Source organism: Lygodium microphyllum, chromosome 7 (genome assembly GCF_053477565.2).
Source record: "Lygodium microphyllum isolate KBCC chromosome 7, Lygodium_microphyllum_v1.1.10, whole genome shotgun sequence".
NCBI lineage: Eukaryota > Viridiplantae > Streptophyta > Polypodiopsida > Schizaeales > Lygodiaceae > Lygodium > Lygodium microphyllum.
In genome coordinates this window covers 164,192,182-164,207,849 of record NC_141141.1, presented here as the reverse complement: position 1 = coordinate 164,207,849, position 15,668 = coordinate 164,192,182, and the positions used below count along the sequence as shown (strand labels likewise).

The following is a 15,668-nucleotide window of genomic DNA, read 5'->3' as shown; positions in this document are numbered from 1 at the left end:
ACCAATCAACTCGTAGCTTTTCATGGTGGTCTTTGCGGAAATGGATCGAGTCACTTTCATGAATGGTTGACAATAACCTAGATTGTGTCGTGACTTCGATTATAAGACAATCCTACTACAAAATCCATAGAAATGTTACTTAATTTTCTATCGAGAATTTATAAAGGATGCATTATCTCCATGCGTATGTTTTGTTCAACTTTATTAAGTTGTTACTACACACACATAAGGCTCAACCATGGTCTTAATATGTGGCAAATAAAAGTAGCAAGTACCAAAGTTTGATATATGCTAGGGTGTTTAGCACTTGGCGCATTGTGATACTCATATAAAATTTTCTTGCGGATATCTTGAGTAATGTACAAAACACTTTTCCTTGTTTAAAAAGAAATCCATTATGAATGGAATATTTCCTTATTATCTTTCTCTTAGTTGTCAGCTTTGAAGAATCGGGACCGCCAAAGCTTCTCAGGATACTAGGTCCGTCTTGAACTAGTTTCCAAGTCTTACCAAAGTGAAGATCGTTTTGGTGACTCCCTTTGAGAGAAACATAGAAATCAGTTGAAATTTTGGAGAAGGATAAGACATTAACTTCAAGAATTTGAGTAAGAATATTGAGAAATATTAGTTGCGCCCTTTCCATAGTGAATCTTGAAGTCAAACTTTTGCATAAGCTTTGTGCATATTGTCTTACGGCCACAGAGACTTGGTTGATCGCATATATATTTTATTGATTAATTGTTTGTCAAAATAATAAATTTGGCACAATATAAATATTGACACCATACTTTAAGTGCATAGACAATGGCCAATTATCTCAAATGCGATAGGTTGGCCATCCTGATAAAGAACAAAACCTCAAGCATAGTCACTTGCATTTGCATGAACCTTGAAAGCTTTATTCATATCGATGATTTGCAACATCGGTATAGTGGTAATGAGTCATTTCAATGTTTGAAAACATTGATTGAGCTTATTGGTCCAAACAATTGGTGGACTAATATGCTTTTTCTTGCTTTGGATATCCTTTAACAAATATGTCAAGGGCTTAACAATATGAGCAGTCTTTTATGAAATTTTCGAAAAAGCCTAGTAAAACCTAAAAAATATTTTACTTACTTTATGGTCTCGGGAATAGACCAATCGAGTACTACTCATATTTGTAAGGATTAATTTCAATGTCATCCGTTGAGATGACATGGCCAAGGTATAATAACTCCATGTGAAAAAATTCATGTTTAGATAGTTTGGCAAATAATTGCTTTCACCTTAAGAAGCATAAGACAATGCGTAAATATTAGCATGTTCTTCTGATGACTTAGTATAAATAAGGATGTTGTTGAGAAAATAAGCAATCCACTTTTCAAGATATGGACGAAATAAGTCATTTATCGTCAATTGAAAAGTTATGGGAGTATTGAACAATCCAAAGGTAGGACTAAAAATTAATAATGTTTATATTTAGTTCGAAATGTAGTTTTTTGGATTCGTATCTAATGGTAATTGGACCTAAGATTGATTTTGGTGAAATATCATGCACCACAAAGTTGATCTATAAGGTAATCCATAATAGGTAACATATATTTATCCTTGATGGTCATCCTATTGGGACTTTTGTAATCAATATAGAAACACATCATGCCATCCTTCTTTTTAGTGAGAAGAACAATCACGTACCATGGGGACTTATGAGTTTAATAAATCCCTTAACTAAATAGTATTGAAGTTGCTTGGCTATTTTATCCTCCTCTTTTGGGCTAAATGTATAAGGTTCTATGATCTAAAGGTTCTATGAGATGGTTGAAGTTTGTTAGGTAATTCAGATGGAAAAACATATGCATACTTATGTAATTTCGGATCCAAATACTCACTTATATTTGAAATCAAATTAAGATTATTATCAAAAGAAATTAAATTACATTGAGAATTAGATGATTGAATTTTTAAAATAAAACAAATATAAGTATTTATACATTGTTTTTTATGATCTGGAAGGGTAAATGATCCTCGATCACATGAAAATAATCATCAAGCTCAAAAGAAAGTACACGAATTTTTATAATCAATATATAAGGAGAGTACTTATCAAAGAACCATGACATGCCAACAATAACATCCACATGGTCTTCACGGCTCATGAGTTGGAAATCCATAATTTGATGGTATTGTTAGATCAAAAAATTCAAGTCCGATACCACTTGATCTTAGTGATTCACCATAGGGCCCTTCGTATAGTGAATATGATATATTCAATGAGTGAGTATTGTGTGGAGTCAAAGACTTTGTACCAAACGAGAAGAAATAAAATTATAAGTAGAATGATTAAACAAAATGGTAATTTCTTAGCTATTTATATGCCTAGTGACTTTTAAAAGGTCACATGGATCATAAGGAGTTTTGTTCATGGAAGCAGTATTTTCATTGCTAGCATTAACAAAACAATATTTAAATAAGATTTCAAAATATATACCTAGAGCTTCTAGAGTATTTATCAAAGTCTTAGAAGACTTCTCTTTTTATTATAGGAGCACTCATGATCATCGTAAAAGTATCCTCTTTAATGGCAAGTGAAGTAATGGTCCTAAGCGATCCTTACTACGAGTGATCTTATGCTCGCCATCCTTTTTATGTAACTTTGAAGATGGCTAATGAGTTGATGTTGGGGTAGTCGACTTCTTTAACTTAAAGATCGAGATAGCTTGATAGAAATCCCTTGTCGATTGGCTACTCCTAATTGCAACCAAAATGTTATCAAAACTTTTTGTATACCTGTAGGCGTCCTTGAACAAATGAAAGGGATTGTAGAGCATCTCATTCTGGTAGTTCGGTGGCAATCCAAAAAGGTACCGATTGCATGTAGACTAGCACTCGAGGATTGTCCAAGGCCTTTGTTTTATACAATAAATCTTTAAAGTCTTGTGAGTATGCATCCAAGCTCTTCTTTTCTGTATCAAACAAATCATTTTCAAAAATTTTCAATCCAATCATTATTCACAAAATATTTTTGAAAAATGGATTGAAAATCAATCCATGTTATTGACTTAGGGCATAGTTGCACCCACCAAGCATACACCTTGCCTTGTAACATAATTTGTATTTCCTCAATATGTTGGGTGTTATTGAACTGATACAAATGAAAAATCCTGTCCATTTGGCCAGCCATGAATCAATGTTTGTTTCATCACATTTCTTCTTTTCCCCTTTAAAGGGATGTGGTTGAAATTGAAAAGACAACATCCTCATGGTTGTGTGCACAAATGGAAAACGGGGAGTGTGCACCTTAGCCACTTGGGGATGCATTTCTTTGACTTGAGCTTGGAGAATTGCCACACTAGATGAATCTCCATCGGATTTGAAAGAAGCGGTAACTTTGGGATGCTACTTGTGCATGTGTTAGGTAGTTGGATGAGCCTCTTCCATGTGTTGAGGTTCAGTGGGAATAGACACATAAAAAAGAGAGACCCCGTGAGAAGCCATGATATTGGTAAGAGAAAGGTATAGAGAAATGAAAAGAAATTTTAGAGAGAGAGATATGGTACTTTGGAGATCAAAGAGTATGATATAGAAGAGCAGATATAACAAAAATAGTTTGCATTTAATGCAGAATTGGATTTATTTTTTGTTTTGCTTGTTTGTTTGTTTTTTTTGGGTTCTGTTTTTGCTATGACAAGCAAGGGTAGCTTTGATCGTATGATAAAGCAGGTTTGTTCTAAAGTCATTTAGAAGAAAAATGAGATATAAATCTCATTCGAATCTTCTTTAAACAAAAAAGAAAATTTTTACATGAGTAATGGCAAATTACCCATGCGTTGTGCAATAACAACCTCACTTCCACATTCGCATCACACATGAAAAAATCTTCTTCTTCAAGATGAATTAACCCTTCCCGCTGGCGCGTGCACACACACACACACACACACACACACACACACACACACGCACACACTCTCTCTCTCTCTCTCTCTCTCTCTCTCTCTCTCTCAATCGAGAAAAACTTTCCCCCTCTCTTATTCTCTCCTATTTGACACCACTTGATAGAGACAAAATTTCTCTCCAAAACCTTAATGTTTCTTTGTAATTAGCTCAGTCTTGTTCTCTCTCTCTCTCTCTCTCTCTGGACAACCATTTCATAACTGTTTTCTCTCTCCACGAAAGTTTTCTTCAAAACAGTCTTTCTCTCTCCCTAATACGAGCTTTGTTTCTCCATGACTTTTCCATAGATTAATAGTAAATATATGTTTACAATAATCATAATGTTAGCACTAAAACATGGTTGACATTTGTAGCTCAGTAAAGGAGTTTGAAGTTCTATATGCAAGTATTACATGTTTGTTATGTAGTAATTTTACTGATGGTATTTAGACATGCATCATGTTTCGAAGTGAAGTACGTTTGTAGATAAGTTTTTGCGTTGTTTCAATACATGGAGGATGTAAAAAGGAGAATATGTATGTATATGTAGTTCAAGTCATTGATCATGATTTTGAACATTTACATTTCTTTTAGTTGTAGGTGGCATGGCCAAGTGGGAATAAGAATGGAAACACTGCATTTTCCAAGGTGATATCTAGGGAGGGTGAGGTTCTTATAGGCAAGCCCTCCGTCCTGAACATTGTTCTTTCAACGAGGCAGTTATTATTCCGTGATATGATGGATGCGAACTTGTGTTGATTGGCTCTTTGGAATGCATGTCATTGGCTTGGATTGACTACATTTTCAAGCAAACTATAACATCTTTCATTCTCGTGATCTGCTTGGAGCATTGGGTCGAATGGAGAGCTTTCACGATGGAGCTCTATAATCCTTTCAATGGATTACCTGTTGAGGACGTAAAGCCCTGCCCTTGGATGTGGATGTTCTGCTATAGCCATGTACTTTTGGATCAGTGGATTATGTAGCATGTTGAAAGAAAACACATTTTCAATATCGGATGTAGTCAAGTCAATTCTAGTAGATGATTGCGAAAGTGATCCATCATTCCAAGAGACTAGAGGGTTATCAAGAATAGATCAACAGTCAAAGGTTTTGTTCGCAATCGCTCGTCATTTTGTAGACCGAGATGGATGTATCAATGATACTCAATAGTTGAAGCTATAATAGCTTTGCATTGAGAATTCACTTTGTGTAGTCTAGTAAGAGTGACACCACATATTTGTTTCTCTCTTTCTTCACAAGACATGGTCGACATTTAGTTATCATCATGTTGACTTCGTGTTGTTTGCATGCAAGGATGAGAATAGTGCTTGACAAAGCCATTGTAACTTGTATTTCTTTTGTAGATGGATCGTTCTTTTGCGAGTTGATAACATGATGTTGCATTGTGACTATACCACAGGATGCACACATTGCTAGTCTTCCAATTATGCTTTCACATTCTGTCGCCCAAGATGATTCGAATTTTTATATGTCGTATCAAGTTGCAACAAACTGTTTTAGTGATGTTTTTCTAAAAGCCATAGTTTCCCTTTTTCTAGAAGTCTTGAAGGATGCCTTGTGACTATTTCTTTGTAGTGTCCATTGATAGTGATAAGAACAATATGTTTTTATCATAAAACTGTAGTACACTTGTTTACGGAAAAATATGTTATGCTTCGTAATTTTATTTTTTTAAATATAGTTTATTTTTTCGACGTGCAAGGATGATGATTTTTTCTTCTTAATAGTAATTATAATAAAATAAATAAATAAAATCAATAAAAATAGTAGTACTCTAAAAAAATTTAAAAAATAAATGAAATGAGAAAACATACTATATAGCATGTCGAAGAGTTGGCACAAATCTCTTCGTAGTAAAATAATTATGGGAGAAGGTGTCATTTCCCCGTCCATTCAAAATATCTGATTTGTTAAAGTTTTACGTTTTCGTTTTTTTCAGTACATTTGAAATTTCGTTACACTTTCGTTTTCGCCATACGTTCAAAAGATTGTTTTCTTTTATTTTATCATTTCACCAATATTTACTAATTCTAAAAAGAATGAATGATGAATATTTGAATCTAACCTTAATAAACTAAAAAAACAAAGGATAAAATTGTTTAAATCAATCCTAAAAAGAATGAATGACGAAGATTTGAATCTAACCTATTAGCTTGTAAATGCCATGATCGAGGGATTGACGTACACGTCTCCACTATTATGCAACTTGGTTTCATCGTTCTTGATATTAGTCTTTCAATGGTTCATGGGTCATAAATAATAATTTATTTTATTATTTAAAGTTTTAAAAATTGTGTCTTAAGTGTGTTAAATTGACTCAACTATTGAGTCTTCACTCGTGACACGTGTTGAATCTTGATTTTGATTGTATGAGATGGACTCAAAATTTTCATATAAAACTTGGATATATGTTATTGTAGGATTGATATATTATATGTCCATGTAATAATATATTTATTTTAGAGTACAATCCGAAATTTTGTTTCATCGTTTTCAATTTTTGGCTGAAACTTTTGTTTTTTTGTTGTTTTCATTTTCCTCGTTTCTGAAACTCCCCCGTACTATATTTGAGAGACAACTTTACAAGGGTATTTAAGATTCATAAGGTAGCCACATTTTTGAAGGGAAATACATTATAGTGGTGGTCTAGACTTCTTATTCAGGGAAGAGCATCTACCACTTGGGTTAAGTTCATGCAAATGTTTGCTTTAAACTAGTTGATGAGCACATTTGAAGTAGACATAATGATGACATGGAACCACTTGGACTAATACAATAATAAGTTTTGGGATGCTTTGTTGCATGTTACTTCTTATCTCGGTCAATTCCCCTTCATGCGCAAGTGGAGAAGTATGTATGTGATTTGTTAAAGGAAATTTAGGATTTTTGCATTAAATCCATTGTTTACAGTATGTCACAACTTATGGCAACTGCTACTACAATGAATACATTGTTGTGTGGAAAGGATGTAGGTACCAAGACGGTGATGTCATGTCAAATATCAAAGAGGTAAAGGTTGAGAAAAAGGGAAGATTTAAAAATAAAGCTGAATTTCAAGGTACATCTGAAAATAGAGCTAGAAAGAGGAATAGATGGCAAAGAAAGTCTTGGAGGGGTTCCATTGTCCTCTTGCCAAACAACCACCATCCTAAGGGTAAAATTATCAGAAGGAGCTTTAGAAACTAGGATCCTAAACTTAGCATTACCACATAACTACCATCCATCCATGTTGCCCTATATTCGATCCAATCTGCTTGCATGCCATGTATCACCAGCATGTCTATTATGCCAAGTGAACTCAACACTCAAAATACCCTTAAAAACAAGTGCTAGATCATGTAGATCATGCAAGATCTTGATATCATTTCGTGTCTTACATTGAATTATGAGCATGCTACCTTCCCCATGTGATATATCCTCTAGCCTAGCATCATATTATAATTTCCAACCAAGAGGGTGGGAATATTGCTGAGATTCTTTGAAATGAGAGACCACAAGGTAGCTCGTTTAGTAGAGATATTAGGAGCATATATAGAATAGATCACAATTTCTTCACCATTGAGATACAACTTCACCACCACTACAATCCCATCAACCCCCTTCCAAAACATGCTTTGTTTGAAGTTGTCCTTGAGAGTTATCACGGTTCCTTCCTTTCCATGATCACATTTATCAGCAAAGACCATGAATCTTGAGAGAGAAAATTTTGAAACATCCATTTCGTCCAACTTTATTTCCTAAAGAGCTAATACAATAGGTTTATACTTCCTTATGAGGTTATAATATACTCTCTTCCTTTTGTCAAAGGTGAGTCCTTTTACATTCAATGACACTAAATTGACAAAGATGTGTGAGCGAGTCTTTTGGGAGACACTTTGGGCTATTTCTTAGTGGATTTGCTTACATGCGAACCACCTTTAGGTGGAAGATCTCCTTTTGCAAAGAGATCCTCGTTTTGGAAAGCAGTTTTAGTTGATCCATCTTCTTTCTCCCCGTGATTCAAAATACTATATTTTTTTCGTTCAGGATTCTTAATTAGACAAGGGAGAGAATCACACCTCCAAAATGACCTCAAAGTCATATGGATCCATGATCTTTAGGAACTTTGGGGGTTCATTCCTACATTTCCACAAAACACAAGCTTTCCTCTCTGCCTTGAGCTTGCTAGCGGGAGTGGTATCCATTGGAACATATAAGACTCCTACCAAAGCCTTTGCTAACCTTTCCACCTCATCATCAAGCCATGGAGGAAGGTTTGCAAAGGTGACCCATACATGGCACTTGTGTTGTAGGATTCCTGCAAAAAGGAGCACAAGGAATTTGAAAGACAGATTGCAAATAGTGTTGGGCTAAACACACAACAATCATAATATGGAAGGAACTATTATTCTCTTAGAAGATGCAACTCACTTTGGTGATAATCTCTCACCTTGTCTTGTCAACATTCCACTCTAACTAAACATGCATCATTCTCTCTATCCAAAGAAAGCAAGAATACAAGACTAGCTTTGAGGTGTAGTGAGCTCACAAACTTACCTTCTTGCATTGTAGTTTGAAATCTTGAAGGCTTGAAGTCCTATGACCCAAGCAACATAATTTGATGTTGTTGCTCCTTTGCATCCACCGCCAAGTGCACCAACGATGATAGAAGAAGATAGAGAAGAAGAAGGAGAGAAAGAAGATGGAGAACAACTTTATCTTGGTGGATCCACACTCTTTCACAATCTCAAAATCTTACAAAACTCCAAACTCAAACCTCTTAACATGAATGGGAAGAAGAAGATGTAGAGCTTTACCTTTCCTTAGTCCCTCACTCAACCCTCTCACTCTCACTCTCCCTTACTCTCAAGAATGGAGACAAGATAGAATAAAAGAAGTGAATGGTAAGCTTCAATAGATATATTGATAGAAATTTTGCAATATGGATGCACCAAAAGGCTAAATATAATTGAGACCTTCCACCCTTATATAGACCATGATTAGGCTTAGGGTTAGGCCCCTTCTCTAGAGTTGTGTCCCATTGCATTTTTGAGGTTTCACAATTGTGAATTAGGGTTTTTGCCCTCTTTCAAACACCTTACCTAGTTTGTGGGATTCACGTTGGTCAATCCTTGAAGCATGCTTCAATCTTAATCTAATTAGACCTAGCATATGCTATTGCAATTACAAATTCAAATGCACAATCCACACGTCAATTGTTGAAGTGAGGACTACAATGACATCATCGGAGATTTGAGGTCATTTTTTGGGCATGTAAGGAATTGAAGAGAAAGAAAGTACAATGTTATTTGTAAAAGATATTATTGGAAAAAATTTCACAATCCAGAGGAATTTATTCCCTTTTGTACCTCAATACTTTTGTTGTCTATTATTCATTGATGAGATAAACTTTGAAGACATCGCATACACTTGTTACCTTTGATGTCTTGCCACCGCTTAGAAACTAACCTTCAATGAATTTTTTAATATATTTCACTTTCATTTTTAAATATTTGTTTTGAGGGACTGTAAATCACATCTATATTGTAACCATGGATCACTTCTTGATAACTTGATTGCAAGCATGGATAACCACAAACAATGTCCATATGACCTCCATATTGATTTGGATGATGAGTATGATTTTATTTTGTAAAAGAAACAAGGTGTCTATTCACACACCGAGTGTGATGGAAGCAATGAGATCAGAGGGTAGAACGACTATTGAACTATGAACTAATGGAAAGTTGTATCTTGTGGATCCTACAACAAGAAACACCCCTTTACTCTCCTAATGTTCCTCGTTTCTAAGGTATCTTAGAGATATTCGTCTAGGGTTTCTAGCTTATACTCAGAATCTAGTAGGCCATTTTGACATTTTGAAGTTGGAGAACTAGTGGTTATGCCATGGAATAGATACAATGAGGAGACAATTAGAAGAGAACCAATGAAAAATATCTCAAAACCCAACTATGTACAACGATATGGAAGAAAATGATGCTCGGGAGTTGTGTAAAAGGTAGGCAAGTCTAAAGAATATCAAGACACTCAAGCTAGAAGTGGAGGTTGTAGGAGAAAAATAACAGCAATATGGTAACAATTGGTCACTCACCCTAAACTAGTTATAGTTTTCTATTGTATTTTGTAAGCATTAAGTTTAAAATAAGTGCTCATTTTGTGAATGCATTATGAATCCATGCTTATATATGTGCAATTGTGTTTGTTGTAACTAGTAGGGCCATTCCCAATCTAGACAAAGAAACGAGAAACATGGAGAGAGCATTGCAAGGCTACAACAACACCATTCTTTACAAAGCTATAAGGAATATGTTGGTCAAGAATAAGTTTAGGAAGGCCAAGGAACAATGTGTTAAAAAGTTCTTTCAAAGATCTTGCCTTGATAAAGAGGACATCCAAAGTACCTTGGACAAAGTGAGGATTAGTAGACAAAGGTACACTCAACTCTTCAAGTTATGCAAAAGTCATTGAAGAACAAAAGGTTCAAGGAGTCTTTGCTTCCAAAGGCATATTTATTTTAATAAATAAGATGCAACATCAACTAGAGAGTCTTTAAAGTCCTTGGTAAGCCCTTTCACATCATAGATAGCTATCTTGGAAAAAAGAGAGTATGGAAGTATAACAGTTGTAACAACACATTTTTTGACTTGAGGACTTTATATACAGCTATGATTAGGTCTTATAGGCTAGAGCATATAATCGCAAATGGGATTTACATTTGTATTATCAACTTGGATGAAACTGAGATTGTGAAGGGAAAAAAAATGGAGAGAGTTTCTATCACCCTAATGAATAGGGCTCTTCAACCAAGTGGTAAGGGTGATGAAGGTATGGTGGGCTTAACACACTTCAACTTGTAATTAGAGTAAGAAATTTGGTAGTTAAGAGCATTTCAGGTTGACATGAAAGATTTTGATATGTTTCATTAGGTGTTTTAACAAACTTCTATACCTGAGATGATAAGTGCTCAATAAGCAAGGAAGAAACTAAGCATTGAAGGGTTTGGACAATATAAAGTGGAGTAACTCATGGCCATAGATTTAAACTCATTAGAATACATGTGTGATGTGTTTACTATGAAGCCTTTTATGCGCTGAAGAAATTCTCTTTTTGAGTAAGAATGAAAATTACGTACTTAACTCCCACTACAATGGTGTGAGCAACACATGATATGTAGTAAGGGACCCTTAAAGATGGGCATCCATGCCTAATGCCAAACACGTGAAAAGCAAATGCCTTTTTGACCAAAATTAATTTTTCTACATTTACTAGAAGGTTGCAATCTCCAGAAAACTTAGTTAGCATCTTGAGTGAAAAAAAAAGCCTTGCGTTTTTTGGAGAATACTCATTGTGAAAAAGTATAATCTATAATGATGCTCTGTGAATGTAAATCAAAATAAATAATATAAACAATCTTTCATATTTTTATCATCAACATAGAAGTTAAATGAAGTAGGAAGTTTGATGTCTTCATTATGCAACTTTGTCCTCAATCGTCGTAATGTGCACATTGACGCTAGCTTCATAATGATCAAAAGTTCGCCATTCAACCAAACATTAATATTTTATATTGAATTTCTAGAAAATTCCCTTATGTCTTGGTCTAGGGGCACCAACTTCCCACAAACATGATACCATCTTCTATACAAAAATATCATGATAATCTTTCAAGTGGTGATAATATACTTGCACACAATAAAATCTAGTTGCACCTTGCAGGTGATTTGATCTTGTATCTTTATATCCTAGCGTACATCCACAAACTCTTGGATACTATCAACATTTTGGCACTTCACTAGGAATATGGTTCATGAGGATTGGACTTCAATGTTGGGGAAGAAGTCTACAAAAATGGCTATAGCCATAAGAGTAGATATTTTACTTTGCCAACTTGAAATGTTGAGATTTAGGCATTTTTGCACCTCCTAAAATTTTTATCACTTGTAACTCTCACTTAATCTTATATCTGGCTACGATCACTCTCTGCTCCTAAATTGTGGAAGGGGGAAGGTTGGACAAGGCTCCCCATTGCTCATTAGAGGCGGTATGCAAGAATGGTCGTAAAAATATATGCTCTTCTTAGCTAGTGTCACTTTGGTCCTCTCCTTGTAAAGCTCTTCACCAATGGATGTGTAGATGACATCTCGAGTAGCTACCACACATTCCATTGGTTGTCACTTCTTGAGACTTGGTGGTGATACAAGTTTGTTAATATCAAATGGGCTTATCATATTCAAAATGAATAAGAAACACAAATATTTATTCATAACAGAAAGTAAATGCAACTAAAACTAATAGTTGGGTCTATGGAGAGGAAGGTTAGAGGCATTGGGCTCAAGGTGAAGCTTCTTATGCATTCTTTGATCGTGTTCTTGGAGCCACTAAGCCAAAAATATATTACTTTGCCCTTACAATATGATAAGAAAGGCCCGACTATTAAGGATCTCTTTCGTTTTTTTTTTGTTGCACGATTATTTGAATTCCCATTGTTATGGTCAAGGGAACCCACTTGTTTTATTAATCAAGTATACTATAAGTGACTATAAACTCAATAGAAACACTAGGTTTTTGCACTGAGAAGATGCCTCCATGGAGTAGAAAGATAGAGAGCAAAAACATGTAGCGGAGTGGAGAGGAAACAAATAGGAAATCTAAGGAGTATTAAATGGAGGGAGAGAAATAAATGAATATTGAAAGATTTCAAACAAGAGGGTTCCACTATCTTTTCTTCCTCTCAGTAAGAGAGATGATTGAAATGTGACAAAAAAACATTACCATTGAAAAATGACAATCACTCCAACCCATCTCAATGAAATTAACAATTAATGAACTTCACTTTTGGAAAGTAACAATTACTCTAGTAATTTTAATAAAAATAATAATTTTAAAATTTTAAATTATTTTTAAAAAATACCAAAATGATTTTCTAACATTTTTTAATAAATAGAAGCCTTCTCCCCATAGGAAAGTGCACTCTCTCTCTCTCTCTCTACATGTTAAAAGGTTAAAAAGTGACCTCAAACTTTTGCTAATGGAATGAGAGTGAGCATGGATCTCGTAAAATAATATTACCATGATAGTAATATGTCCGTGAAGTACCATAGTACCTAAATATAATATATTGAAGCTCCAAAAAATAATATCATTCTAAAAATAATTCTAGCACTTGCATTTTGATTGTTTGGGACTTTCCTTGACTTTACCATTGATTGTAGCCTTCCATATTTATTGTTAGCATTATGTCCCTCTCAGATGAGTACAAATCCCATGGTGCTCACATCAAAGGTAGATGTGGAATGGTGGAATAGTTGATGAAGTGTTGAGAGATGATTAATACCTATTATTGAATGAAGAACTATTTTGATGATGAAGAAAATAATGGCTTGGTGATGGTACAAATAACGTTACTAATACTGTGGTAGGTGGAAAGGATGAAAATGTTGTTGGTGACAAAACCTATAGAAATTGATGGTATTGTGTATAGTATACTTGTGCTTGATGATCCTTACTATTAGAGAGCTCTTGAATGCTTACAAAAAATGAATCGAAGGTAGTAGAAGATGGAGATTTAGCTATTGACGTAGAAGTGATGAGCCATGAGTCTCCATGAAATTTTGTACTTGCAAAGTAAAGCCTCATATGCATTCACTTCTTAGGGAAGAGTGCTATTCTTTGAATCATGTATATGACAGATGTTATTGTTGGTTTGGGGCATGGATCAAACCTTAGAAAAGCCTAAAATGTTGTCCCACACTTGTGGACTCAAAAGCATGAATAGGTTATGGGGCAAATATACTACGAGTGCATGTGCTTACATAGACTATTACTTACTTAGAAGACGATTATGGGTTCTTCTATTAATGATGGGATGATACAACAAGGTAGCTTGAATTGATAAAGATAAGGGAGTTGTTGAGCAATATTCAATGAAAATCCAAAAGGTAGAATGGAGAAAAAAATGGAGTTCAATCCAAGTAGCTTGTGAAGCACTTGGTTCTCTGTTAGGTCAACCACATGTGGCAATTGATACCAATGCTATCTTTATGCTAAAGAACATTTTCCAACTTACTAGGGATTGATGACGTTGGGTGAATCGGATGAAGAGATAAAAGTGCATGTGACTTTGGGAGACAGGGAGCACATGGTTCTCTACTAGATCAACCACCTATGCCAATTGATACAAATGCTATCTTTATGATAAAGAACATTTTTCAACTTGCTAGGCATTGATGACAGTGGATGAATCAAATGAAAGGATGGAAAAAAAGGTCTAACTTAGGCGAGCTAAGACTCCCTAGGTATGTGCTAACTCTTTGTCGACACTTGTGAGTGTATATTTTGAGCTTCCTCTTCCTTCTAAACATAGTCCTTTTCCTTGGAAACTTTGAAATATTGTATGGTTCTTAGCTTGGTCTTTGCTGTGGTTCCATGACGATAGACATTGAGCAGTTTCCTCTTGACTCTTAACTTAGAAATGAGTGATTTGCCCTTCCCTTGAGGAGAAATAAGGTTGATTTTACTAAAAGTGCTGACTGTCTTAACACTTGGTAAGCTTAAGTGAATTTGATGTGCTAAGTAGTCCACTTCGCATTGGGTTGGATGCTTGAAAGGTCTTCCAAGTAAGACTTCTTTCCCCATATCTTCTCAATTTGGAAGCTCATAAGAAATAATGGTTAGTCTTTATAGTTAGTAGAGTTTTGCATTTGCCTAAGAGGCCGGAGTTTATAGATTCTTCATATGGTTGATAGGTGCATTTGATAGACAAGATCAGATTGATGCATCTCAATCTATACATCATAAGTCAGGGTGTTGTAATCTAAACCTTCAAACCTTCATCAATGAGGGCATCAATGATGAGCTCTTCCATGGTAGTTAGTTTGGCCCTAAGATATGTCAGAGGTATTAGCTCTTCATCATTCTAGGTCAGTGTTTGTGGCTTTGACCTTCTGAATGCTAGGTTGAGGTTAGGGTGCTACTAGAAGCCTTGCCTATCAAACAATCATTATACATGTGAGTGATGCTACACTCAATGCATCTTAGGTTAGCCTTTGTGGATTTATACATCTCCATCTAGTCTGCTAGTTGTGATTCTGGCCCTTGTGCTGCTAGCTTTACAATCTTATCAATAGATAGTTGGATGGAGGAGGATTCTCCTTAAGCAAGGAGGCTTAGGAATGCAAGGACCAATTCAAGAATGCTAGGACAAGTGTGGAGTAGAGGGTAGAGGTGTATGTGTGGGAGTGTGTAGGAATAAGGATAGTGTGGGAACACAAGCATGTGCATGTGTGGGAGTGGAAATGTGGGAGTGAGTAGGGAAGTGTGGGAATTCTAGTTTCTAGTGTGACCTAAAGAGGCAAGTTCCCTATTTATTATGTGATCATGCAGCTAAGCGCCTATCTATCATGTAAACTACCACAAGGCGCCACTAATCCTAGTGTGATGCAAAGAACCTACCCGTGACTAAACTTTATGTGACTCGATTAACCCACGCGTGACGAATTTAAGTATGTATCAACCTATGTGGCCAATCCCAAATGTGTGACTTATGACTCAATATGATCAGGCAAGATGACTCTTGGCCGACGGAGCCGACGGACTCGATTACGAACTGCCTCGACTACCAACTGCAGTCGTGACTCGACTACGGGATGATGGTTATGGACTCAGCTTTGTGGGCAATTGACGCTTCCAAAAGGCCCAACGACCTACCACGTACACACGACATGCTACCGACA

At 35.5% G+C, this 15,668-nt stretch overlaps 1 protein-coding gene across 2 annotated transcripts in view; it reads left to right on the top strand.

The window, feature by feature from the left end:
- The window catches only part of LOC148034205 (RNA-binding (RRM/RBD/RNP motifs) family protein), a 33,364-nt gene extending 28,358 nt beyond the window's left edge, over window positions 1-5,006 (top strand). The window contains exon 7 of one of the 2 annotated variants that reach the window (XM_087682206.1): window positions 4,507-5,006. The gene's annotated coding sequence lies outside the window, so the exon portion shown is untranslated. The remainder of the gene's footprint in view (window positions 1-4,506) is intronic. The other variant, XM_087682207.1, reaches the window with a different exon arrangement.
- Window positions 5,007-15,668: the final 10,662 nt, after the last annotated feature.